Consider the following 13483-nt stretch of genomic DNA (forward strand, 5'->3'; position numbering starts at 1 on the left):
GACGTTTCAAATTTAGCTGACCCCCTGTAGCAACTGCTTCTGGGCTCACTCCTAACCGACATGCTGCAACTAACACCCCTCCTGTGGGACCTGCACCTACTCCGAGGTCTCTCCACTTTTACAAACGTACAGATAGGGGACCATTCGTAGTTTACAGGGAATGTCTGGACAAAAACTTAGGCCGCTTGCACCCTATGCACTAGGGAAATTTTTGCATATTTCCTTGCCAGAAGTGAAGAATTCTATACTTAACATCTCTTCAACAGGAAAAACAAAAGTTAAGGTGGAACTGAAAACCACAGACAAGGCTAATTTCCTAGTTACCAATGAGGTGTTAAAGTCAAAAAATATAGAAGCTTACATTCCTTCCTTTGTTGTCCATAAGCTGGGAGTAATGAGGAAAGTAGACACCAACTTTGAAGAAGCGAAGATTTAGGAAGTCGTACAATCTCCCTTCCCTGTTGTAGGCGTTCGGAGGTTTTCGAAGAGATATGGTAAAGACCAAATCGTTAAATTGCAGACCTGTTTGTTAACCTTCGACTGTCAAACCTTACCGGAAGCCGTTTCTATTCACGGAACAAGATGTCCCGTAGACCTTTATGTACCAACTGTCAGGCAGTGCTTTAATTGTCTTCGTTACTGGCACATCAGCAAACAATGTCGATCTCAGATGAGATGCATTAAATGTAGTGGTCCACATAATGCTGAATCCTGTGTCTCTCCTATCACTATTTGCGCTCATTGCGGGGGACGACACGCATCCACGGACCGTTCCTTCCCAGAATATCATATACGGCGTCGAGCTCAAGAATTAGCTACGTTCAACAACATTGACTTCAGGGATGCGCTGTTTATTGCTCGTATGCCAACCTATGCATCCGTCACCGGGGTTCAACAACATCACTTGCCGGCTCCGATCATTCCTGCTCCACCAAGTTTGAGCTCTCCGGACTTTGAAAACCCACAACTCTTCCCGCCGCTGCCCGCCGCAAGCATGCAGAGTCAACAACGCGGAAGTGGGGATGCAACTCAGTGTGCAACTGAGCCCCAGCAGACACACGTCGCTTACCGGCCTCCCCGGCGGCAGGCGCAAGTAAACAATCAATGTAACGTTCGTGAGTGGTCTCAGTACCGCTGCCTGTTATGTCCCATGCAACATTAATTCACTCCTATCAGCCAAAATCCATACCAGCCTGCTGCTCACAGATTAGCAACCCCACAAGCGCCGAATCAACGACAGCCTCGAGGTCATGCTGAACTTATAGATAAGATAATAAATGTGATTGATATTGTCATGCAAAACATGAGACAAATAGTGCTATGAACAATTCCGATATCCGGCACCTCGTTACTGGCATATTTCAATCTCTCTCTCCCTAAATTATGGCGGCGTTAAAAGTATTGCAGTAGAATGCGAAATCAGCTAATTCTAATAGAGAAAGCTTGCAACGAGAACTGTTCGTAAGGCAGTCTGATATCGTTCTGTTATGTGAATCTTGGTTCAAATTCTAACGGACTGTTCGCTTTCAAAATTATTGTATAGTAAGAGAAGACCGTCTCGATGGGTGGGGCGGAGTAGCTATATCGGTAAAAACTTCGGTGCCGCATCGACCACACCCGTTACACGTACCTGTCACCAACCTTGAATTAGTTGCTGTGGAGATACGAACTGCCCACAAAACCTTTACAGTTCTCTCGTTGTATAACTCTCCCCACCACAGTATCGTGGAAGATGACCGGAGACAATTAATAAGTCAGCTTCGTCCTTCCCTTATCGTAGCTGGAGACGTGAATGCCCACCATGCAGCGTGGGGAGGAGACGTGACAGACAGGAAAGGCAGGACCTTGATAAGCGTTATCGAACATAATAACCTGGTGATACTCAACGATGGCTCTCCTACTACGATAACGTCACCCCTCCGTAGACCCTTCGCAGTTGATGTAACACTTTGCACCCCCTGCTTTACTGAAATATCTAATTGGTGCGTTAAAAAGGATTCAATGGGATCCGATCATCTCCCAATAGCGTTTCACATTAACATCAACGTCGATACTACGCACATCTGTTACTCTAATAGTACGTGGAAAATCAAGGAAGCCAATTGGGCCTCTTATAAAGAAACGGTTCGGCGGGCACTCGCAAATACGAGACGTGACTTACGGGACGGAGATGCATACCCAGTTTTACTCAATGCTATGAACGTCACAGCTGGCATCAGCATCCCTAAGAAAAAAGAGTTTACAGTAATGAAGCACCGTTCTCCTCCTTGGTGGAATTCTGAATGCTCTCGGGCAGTTGCGAAGCGACGACGCGCCGACCGCGGTGGTCTAGCGGTTCTAGGCGCTCAGTCAGGAACCGCGCGACTGCTACGGTCGCAGGTTCGAATCCTGCCTCGGGCATGGATGTGTGTGATGTCCTTAGCTTAGTTAGGTTTAAGTAGTTCTAAGTTCTAGGGGACTGATGACCACAGATGTTAAGTCCCATATTGCTCAGAGCCATTTGAACCATTTTGAAGCGACGACTCTCCTTGCAAACCTATCGTCAGAATCCTTCATTGGACAACTTCTTGGCTGTGCAAAAAGTGAATGCGTGAGTTAACAAATTCCTGAAGAAAACCAAGAAGGACAGTTGGAAACAATTTTGCCTGTCCGTAAATAATGAAACCAGTAAGGCATGCATATGGCATAAAATAAAAGCTTTTAGAACAAGAAGACTGTCTTCCTCCCCTCCTGCTACCACAGCTTGGTTAGAGGAATTCATAGATACAATCGCTCCTCCCACGGTGCCATTTTTAAACCATCGGTTCCGTGCTGAAGAAAACCGCTATCATGTTCTCCTTCGTCCTTTCTCTAAAGAAGAACTCAACGGAGCTATTAAAGTGTCGAGCGACAGTTGCCCTGGCATTGATCATATACACTACTCTATGCATGCACGCCTGCCTATAGAAGCGAAAGACTTTCTCTTGAACATTTTTAATCAGTACTGGATGAAGAAGGTCCTCATATCAACATGGATGACGCAAGTAATAATTCCAGTTCTAAAAAGTGGTAAAGATCCAAATGTCGGTACTAATTATAGAACTATTGCCTTGTCGTCGTGTGTTGCAAAAACACTGGAACGAATGGTAAAAAGGAGACTAGAATGGTGGCTTGAAAAAAGTAATTTGTTGCCTCGGAGTCAATACAGCTTTAGAAAAGGCAAAGGGACCATGGATAACCCGTTTTTGCTTAATATGGATATCACGTCAGCCTTTCAAACGAAAGAGACAGTAGTGGCAGCTTTTCTCTACGTTAAGGGTGCATATGATCACGTACAAGTACCGATACTCTTGGACAAGCTGGCCGGATTCGGAATTCCTTCACGGATGATCTACGGTATCAGTACCCTGATTACTCAAAGAACGATCTACGTCCGTTTCAAAGGTACCATGATCGGACCTTTTTATGTCTCCCAGGGCTTGCCGCAAGGTGCAATTTTAAGTCCTCTCCTGTATACTCTATATACGCACGACCTAGAACGCATACTTACTCCCCCCACAAAAATCCTACAGTATGCTGATGATACATGTGTTTATTCTACTGCTGCTTCATATCTTCAGGCCAAAACGGCATTAACCACAACCATCGCACACATCGATGAGTGGCTCTCTATCAATGGGCTGGAGATCTCGGCTGAGAAATCAGCAGTCGTTCCCTTCTCCAAGTCGACGACAGCTCGCACTGAAGATCACATTACCTGTGGCAAGTACACCTTGCAAATAAAATCTCACGTTCGATTTGTGGGGATGATTTTTGACTCTCGGTTAAGCTGGGCGCCCCACATCCGATCCACCGTTACCAAGTGTGAATACGGTTTAAATGTAATCAGATCACTCACTCGTGTCTGGTGGGGAACGCACCAGGGTGTTTTACTCACCATGTACCGAGGGAGAATTCGATCTCTATTAGACTATGGCTGTCAATTCTACCACACTGCGTCAAAGATTCATTTCTCCAAATTAGACACTCTTCAATATAGAGCCTTGGAGCCATGCGATCGACGCTCACCAACGCCCTTTTAATAGAAGCAGGGGAGATGCCCTTGAGCACAGGCGCCAAATGTTATCGGACAAATTCTACATTCAAGGCATAGCCATTATGGACAGTTCCGTCTGTCAAAGTAGAGACTGCATTTATCGACTGTGGATTGCATCCCACAGAAGGAATAAAGTGCCAGCCGTTTGTGCCAGCTTTGACACTTGGTCACCTGTCTTACATTCTATACGGCGTTCAGCGCATCTACCTGTTTTTGAATATGATCTTCAAACGCTCTGCTCCCAGAACCCAGTACATTATTTAAGTACGACCTGGCTGGACAGTACTAATGTTAACGTTGGCTTCAATCGTCTCGTTCAAGCACAATGGCCTGGTTTTCTCTGTGTATATACCGATGGCTCCAAAATTCCGCAAGAAGAGTGTACAGGATGCGCTTTTTTCTGCCCTCAGATCCAGATCCGCAAAACCTTCAAACTGCCTACGAGCACATCTATTTTTACGGCGGAGACAGTGGCAGTTTTGGAAGCACTTAAGTTTGTCTCTAGCACTTCCTTCCCCAAGATATTGATAGTATCTGACTCGCAAAGCATTCTTAAAAACATTCAGTACAGTCGCTGGAACAAAACAACCAACAGTTATATCTTGGATGTGATATCTGAATGTATTCGCAGCACACGCACGGGCCGGACGATCCATTTGTTGTGGGTACCTTCCCACTCTGGTATGCTCTATAATGATGAAGTTGATGCATTAGCCAAACAAGCGGCAAGCTTCGGCACCGTCCTGGATCTGCACCTTCCTTATACAGACTACTTACGTGAAGTCAAGGATCACGCAAGACAACAATGACAGGAAATGTGGAACGTTTCTCAACACACAAAAGGCGGTTATTACGCAGTGCTACAACATCGGATTCATTCACAGCCGTGGTTCTTGAGGACACATCTGGACCGATCCACGATTTCTACCATCATAAGACTACGCTTCAATCATGGCTCTTTCCCACAACATCTACATCGGATCAACGTTTACAGTTCACCAGCGTGTGAGTGTGATCCCGAGTCGGAAGCTGATGTAAACCACATCTTATTCATGTGCCCCAAATTTGACTGTGAATGGCTGGTCTTTCTGAAGACATTGCTGAGTATGGGCTACCATCTTCCTCAATCAGCTTCTTCTCTTTAGTGTACTAAAGACGTTCGTCTATATAAAGTGATACTTAACTTCATCAAGAGTATTGGTCACAATCTGTAGGTTTTAATGGTGTATGTAAATTATAAATATGTCTGGCTGATGAAGATATTTCAGAATTGGTGTGAATTGTAAGCCAAGATACTTTTAATTATTTTCTAATTCAATTCAATTCAATTTTTAAAACATTATGTACAAAACTGTAACAGTTAAGCTTTTTATTCTTGTAAATATGCATTTCTGTATTTGTTTATTCAATTATGTGTACATTGTCACTATGTGTTGCCGATGGCTAAATTGAGTACATACTCAAAGGCCAATTAAACAAACAAAAAACGCGAGTCGTCCGGTAGGACGAGCGACCGACGATCCACCAAGACTGGCCCGGCTCAAGTGATGCGTGGCGGCAATGGTCCGGCGAACCATGTCGACGCAGGCCTCACTCCTGCTCCAACCCGACTGCACTAGTGCCGCATTGCATCTCCCGACTGGAATATCCAAACTCCGCTCCAAACACGTTCCAACTGAGTGGCAGGACTCCCTACGCGAACTGCCAATCGAACTGCGACGAACTCACGTACAACAGACCACGGGCGGGAAGTAATAGCAGTCGAGCAAAGATACTACGAGAGGGGATATATCGATACGCGCTGCTAACGCCGCTCACAGTTAGGCAAAGCAGCAACTCAGTGACAGAAACTAAAAACTAAAAAACTAACTCCGTCTACAGGCCGCAAGCGACCCATCGGGACCATCCGACCGCCGTATCATCCTCAGGTGAGGATGCGGATAGGAGGGGCATGGGGTCAGCACACCGCTCTCCCGGTCGTTATGACGGTTTTCTTTGACCGGAGCCGCTACTATTCGGTCGAGTAGCTCCTCAATTGGCATCACGAGGCTGAGTGCACCCCGAAAAATGGCAACAGCACGTGGCGGCGGGATGGTGACCCATCCAAGCGCCGGCCACGCCCGACAGCGCTTAACTTCGGTGATCTCACGGGAACCGGTGTATCCACTGAGGCAAGGCCGTTGCCTAACTCAGTGACAGAAGTAATTTAAATTAACGTAATGAGGTGGATAATACTTTAAAAACAGTGTGTAAAATACATGATGGCGGGAACACGAGCCACTCGCAGCTCAGTGAGGATAAGTTGTAATACTATAAAATGACTTTCTTATAAACGACTGAAAACTATTTTATAAATGTTGTGAAGTGGATGTATAGGCAGTGTCAGGAAGCTTGTTTTACTTAAAAGCAAAGCTACAGTAAGAATTGTAACTGAATCTGTGGAATATGATGGAGCAGTTGACCTATTAATAGAAATTATTACGTCAATTTTGTACTATAACAATATTAATTAACGTGTTGAAAATGGCTTCATTAACTGTCCAAATAATTAATTCTGGCAAACTATAGCAAACATCACTGTACTCTGATTGAATGATAGCAGTCAATTTTGTGCGTTTAGTAATTGTGTGAGTCGATATAGTCTGTCGAATTTGGCGTATGTTGTTACACTGAGGTGACAAAAGTTAAGGAATGCCTCATAATATAGTGCTGCACCTCCTTTCGTCCGGTGCAGTGCAGCTACTCGAAGTGGCATGGACTGAATTCATTGGAAGCCCCTGCAGGAATATTAAGCCTTGTTTCCTCTGTAGGCGTCGATAATTGCGACAGTGTTGCCGGGTGCAGGATTTTGTGCACGACCTGACCTCTCGATTAGGTGCCATAAATGTTCGATGCATGGCCAGATCATTCGCTCAGATTGACCTGAATGTTCTTCAAACCAATTGCGAACAATTGTGGCCTGTTGTCATGTCGCATGGTCATCCATAAAAGTGGTAAGGGGTTCATTAGGGGTTCATTACTATTCGCTAGCGCAATTGAGCAGATGGAATTTCGATGGACTGCTCACGCGCCGCCTGCGATGTGGAATATCTATGCTACAATAGAATCGCACGTCACAGCAGTGTTGGCAGTAAGTCAAGCTTAGTAGCTCGCAGACAGCGGTCGTGTTTTGTACCTAGCACAGACTACTTGAGTTCTGGAGGTCGGACACGGCAGTCCAGCGGTTGACTTGTGATCGGCCGGTTGTGCAGAACGATGGCAGTGCCTAAGCGATGTAGAATAAGGTACAAATATATATATATTTCTTATTTGCCACACACATATGTTAATTGTCACAACTGATTTAACCACAATCCTAATGTTAAAGTCCCATGTAATTCTTTGCTGAAATAATTCAATAATAACTTTTGTTCTGAAGAAAATTTTTGCCAGTCATTTATCTGAGTTTAAAGATATTACCAATTTCTCCTGTGCATACTCGTGTTGATTAAGCAAAAGAAAATCAGTTGTTTTCCTACTAATGGAAATCTAGTGGCCAGCATTTCACTAGGCTGTGTAAAAATTTTCTTATAGGAGCTGATATACAGATAGCGTTATCTGGCGACATCATTGTGGTGTAAGAACTTTTCAATCTATTGAGGATGATTTCACAGGGCCATGACGCAGCGCTGATGATGTCAAAACTTATTAATCTCGCTATGCAGTCAGTCTTAAATGGAAGGTCACATTAAAACTGGAATTTTTAGTATTGGAAAGAATTTTTTCTGTTAGGAACTTAAATAAGATTACTTTGTTGGGAGGTTACACTAAATGTGAATATCATATTTATTTTTTTTTGTAGGGAGGTTACACTTGGCGACCCTGCCTAATTCGTATTTTTTAGAATTTTCTGAGAAGTAGACAGCTATATATCTGCTCTTATTTATCTAGTGGTAAGTGTAGTTTGAATTCAGTGCAACGTATTTGCAAATTTGTAATTTTTTTCACAGATCATCGTCAGTTTATTGCTCTTTGTTTTCATTGTACTTATTCCACTTTGTATCAACTTTGTCTTTATTTGATTTTGTGTCCACCTTTAATTTATGAAAAATGCCACGAATAACTGCAAACAGTACTTTGTGAAGTGTAATGAATGAAATTGTCTTTTTGATTAGTTTGACCAATAATGCTACAGACATTCAGTGTCACAGTTCTAATCCTCCAACCTTAGATAATCAGTGCTAGCCAACAACCAGTAACAAGTCAAATTTAAACGATGAACAAACAAATTTAATTATGTCCACCATAAATGTAACAACCATTGGTCTTGTGGCGCATTCCACTACAATGACCGCCGCCCAGTTTCTCACATCGCTTGTGCAGAATTTACACATCACCATCATCATCATCATCATCATCAGTGTTCTGCCAAAAGGCAGGTTTTCACATGGTAGCTCTCTAGGCTGTCTGGTCTTCTGCCATCCTCTTCAGGTCTGCATAATTTCCTCTTCCCTTTATGTTGTCTATCATCTTGTATCTCCTTCTTCCTCTCAGTCTTCTCCCACAAACCAATCCTTCGAAAGCACCTGCTATCAAGCACTCCCTTCTCAATAAATGTCCCAACCAATTCTTTTCCCTTTCTCTTACAACCTTCAGCAGACATCTTCTCTCACCAACCCTTTCCAATACTCTTTAATTACTCACTCTTTCCATCCAGTTTATTCTCTCAATTCTCCTCCACATCCATATCTCAAATACTTCTAACTTTTTTTCATCCTCTTGTCTCAGCGTCCATGTTTCTGCCCCATATAGTGCCACACTCCAGACAAATCATTTCCCAAGCCTTTTCTTTAGTCCTTTATATAATATGCCACATAAGAGTATCCTCTTTCTGTTGAATGTCTCCTTCGCTATGGCAATTCGAGTTTTCACCTCCTGTTGACATCTCAAGTCTATAGTTATTGTGCTTCCAAGATATTTAAATTCACTTGCTTGGCTAATGGTAAATTGTCCTATTTTAATATTGGACAGTCTCCGTCTTGACTGATGACCATACTCTTCACTTTCACTGTGTTTATTTGCATCCCATACTCCACATAAGCTTCATTCAGATCTTTCAGCAGATTATTCACTGTCCACTCACTTTCTGCCACTAAAACCATGTCATTAGCAAATCTTATACATTCTATTCTCTTTCCACCAATACTTATTCCTCTTTTCCCATCTAAGCTTTTTGCAATAATCTCTTCAAGGAATACGTCAAACAACAGTGGGGAAAGGCAACAACCTTGTCTAACACCTTGTCCAATGCTGCTTCCTTCTGAAATTTCATTTTCAATCATTATCTTTACTTTCTGGCGTAAATATAGATTCTGTATCAGTCGTCTCTCTTTCCAATCTAATCCTTTCCTCTTCAAAATATCCATCAGCTTGTTCCACAGAACTCTAGCAAAAGCCTTTTCTAAATTTATAAAAACAGCAAAGATTTCTCTACCCTTTTCCATATATCTTTCCCCTATAGTTCTTAACAGGCCAATAGCATCTCTTGTTCGTTTTCCTATTCTAAATCCGAACTGCTCCTCTGCAATCCCTCTATCCAGCTTGCCATATAACCTTCTATTCAATACTCTCAGCAAGACTTTAGCTGTATGAGAAATTAGACTGACGGTCCGGTGCTCCTCACATTTTTTAGTGTTTCTCTTTTTCTCTATTGGTATCATAACTGTTGTAACGAAGTCCTCAGGCCATTCCCCTTTGTCATATACCTCGTCTCAGAGGTAGATTATTTCCTTTCTTGCCTTGTTTCCCAGACTCTTCAACAGTTCTGCTGGCAAATCATCAATTCCATATGCCTTCCTATTCTTCATCTCCTTCCGCACCTATTCTACTTCTGCTTCCAAGATGGTAAATCCCCTTCCATCTTCCGGCACATATTGCTCCTCTTCAACCTTAATTTCGCATTACATTTCATACCCCATACACAGACATTCAATATATTCTTGCCATCTGTTCAAAACTTCCTGTGGTTGTTCTGCTAGAATACCATCCACTCTTTCTATTTCAATGTTATTCCTCTTTCTTTTGCGTTCTAAAACTATATCACTAGCCAATCTATACATCATTTCATACTTTCGCTCTCTCTCCATTTTCTCTATTTCGTCGCATTTCTGTTTTATCCATTTTTCTCTTTCTTCTTCAGTTTCTCTTCTTAATTCATTATACAGTTTCTGTACCACTTTTTGCCTTCTTCAGTTTCTACACTTATCCACTTTCTCCGCTCTTCCATCTTTTTCAACACGTTTGCTGTTATCCATTCTTTCTTGGTGCTTTGGGATACTCTAATTCCTAGTACTTCTTTGGCAGATGCCATGAGTCTTTCCCTCATTTTTATCCATTTGTCATGAACAGTTTCATTAACAGTACCTCTTTGCGATTTTTCCATACATCTGTTCTCCAAATCTGATGCCTTTCCTACCTCTCTGAGTCCTTCTATGTTTAGTCTATCCTTTGCTTTACCTCTCCAGACTTTTTCAACTTCGCTTGTATTTCTCCCATCACTAGGTTGTAGTCTGAATTTATATCCGCTACTGGATAAGCTTTAGCATTCTTCAAACAGTTCCTAAACCTTTTTTTGTACCAGGATGTAGCCCAACTGATATTTTTCCCTATTCAAATTTCATAGCCATGTGTAACATCTCCTTTTGTGGTGTTCAAATAATGTGTTACCCACTGCTAATGGATTTTCTGTACAGAAACTAATTAGTCGTTCACCTCTCTCATTTATTATTCCTAATCCAAATTTTCCTACTGTATCTTCATCTCTTCCTTCACCCACCACTGCATTTCAGTCCCCCATGATGATAACGCAGGCATTTCTATTTTCTTTCTCGATGAGTTCTTGTATTTTCTCGTAATATTCTTCCACTTCGTCATCTCTAGGCTGGCTGGTTGGCATATATAACTGTATTAATACCTAATCTTTTGAACTACCCTTTAGTCGTATCATCATCAGTCTTCCATTAATATATTGTACCTTCATTACCTTATTTTTCAACTTTTGCCCTATCAATAATTCTACTCCGTTTTCACCACTCTTGATTTGCTCTGAGTAAAAGAGCTTATAATCTCCACTTTCTATCTCCCCATTCTCTCCCCATCTCATTTCACACAAACCGATGGCATGCAATCTGTTCGTTTTCATCTCCTGTTTTGCATTCTCTAGCTTTCCTGCTTGCAGTAGTGTCCTCACATTCCATGTTCCAATCCGTACCTTTCCTCCCTTCACTGTTCCTTTCTTCCTTGCAAATACGTCTACTCTCAATGTGTTCCCCTCCCCAAGATCCGAATGAGGGGAAGTTTTAACTCTAGAATCTTTCACATGGAGAGACATCATGTACTGCTTGGGAATGTAATGTGGTAGTTTCCCGTTACTTTCCACATAGGCAGTAGAATGCCCAGCCTAAAGTCAGCCGCTCACCACGAGTGAGACGATGTCTGTAGCCGCCCCTCTGGGGTTCAGTCGCTTCATGTACTCTTTTTGTACCCAAAGAGAAAAGGTGCCTCTTCCGCCAGCTCCACCGTACCGAAGTCCATCTTCTCCGCCTTCGCTGCCGTTGAGGTACTCACCGTATCCCTGGCAAAGGGCCCTCATAAGGTACTATCACCCGGGCCAGGTGAACCAAGGTTTTTTTAAGGAGGTGTTACTCCTCCCCCTCCTCCTTTCTTAACTGGACTTGGGACTGGCTATGGAGGAGTTAGAATTTACTCGGTGAGCATCTAAATCTAACCAGTTAAAACGCGCAGTTTACTCAAAATACGTCAGGTTTATTTAATTCCGATGTAGTGACCAACAGTGCACAACCAATCAGCAGACCTTTTAATGAATCAGACAATGACCAAATGGTTACAGAACACGTATCAAATGTAGATACACTATCATACAGCAAAACAAACAGAGTCGCTAATTTTGATGTCAATCAGGTTATGGCAATATTGCTACAACTTAATGAATCGAACAAACAACTTCACGAAAATTTCAAACAGTCGAATGAAGAACTGGACATTAATTGCAAACAGTCGAATGAAAAACTCGACCGATCAATCAAACAATCCGATGAAAATTTCAAACAGATTACTGGAAAACTCTATTGAACAGCTCAGTGAACAGATTACAGCCGTTGCTGAGCAATGTAATAAAACTGAGAAACAATTATGCAAGGAAATTAAGGCCTGTGCCAGGAATAGTAGTGAAGAAATCAGATCTGTTGCACAAGAATTACGCAATACACACGAAGCCACAACAAAATTACCTAGAGATGAAATCAACGCAGTCACTAAACAATGTTGAGAAAACACAACATGGATACAGGATGAGCTTAAAGCAGTATCAGCAGAACTTTCACGTGCTTTGGATGCGAAAGTTGAAGAGAAATTTGAACAACATAACACCCAAATTGACGAACGTTTTAATCACCACCTAAAAACCAGCGAAACGCATTACCGCAAATTCATACAAGAACAGAACAAAGTAAATAAACAAGTCATGCAAACAATTATTACACAGAGACAGGAAGATAAGCTTAAGTTTTTCGCGAAAGCAAAAACATACGTGGGCATCAACATTTCTACAATATCAGATGAAATTAACACAGTCAAACAATCGAACACAGAATTATAGGATTCACTTCCCGATCTGAAAACAAAATCAGACACTAATATTCAGACCTTAGAAAATAAGACACTTACTAGCAGAACTGAACAATTGGAATTAGTACAGGATCCTGATGCCACTGAAGCAGACGTTAAGAAATTAAATAAAACTACGCGTAAAATGCAAAAACAAATTGATGCTTGTGACGCCCGAAATGACAATCAGGTAAAAGCACTAACTGAAAAATTTGATGATTTAGGCAGTAGAGTTGACGTTATCGAGAACAGTTACGACACTAAATCAGACGATACGTCACCAGCTTCGTTCAATCAGACACCCGAATTCCAAAATATGCAGCAAACAATCAGTGAGTTAGGTATATCCAATAATATGCTACGTCGAAAAGTGTCATCCTTTCAGCATGAAGTGACAGAAATAAAAAATATTTCATCCTCTAACATCTCACCGCATTCCCCACATTCTGAACATTTGTCACACTCCCACAGCCAACACAACTTAGGTAGATTACAGAGAGTACGTGTGATTTAGATTCCGAACAGACGCAGACAAACAATTTCTTATACAACCCTGATCTTGCCCAAACATTTACAGACGATAATTTTGACTACCAGCACTTTTTATCCGTTAGGAAATTTAAGATATTGAAGAATGACAACACAAATTCACCCCTTGGACTGGGTACAACAATTTAGTTTTGCATTTACACCAACTTGGCCTGTAATACACAAGCTAGACTTTAGTTTCATCTTTTGGGAAGG

Source organism: Schistocerca nitens, chromosome 4, assembly GCF_023898315.1.
Source record: "Schistocerca nitens isolate TAMUIC-IGC-003100 chromosome 4, iqSchNite1.1, whole genome shotgun sequence".
NCBI classification, from domain to species: domain Eukaryota; kingdom Metazoa; phylum Arthropoda; class Insecta; order Orthoptera; family Acrididae; genus Schistocerca; species Schistocerca nitens.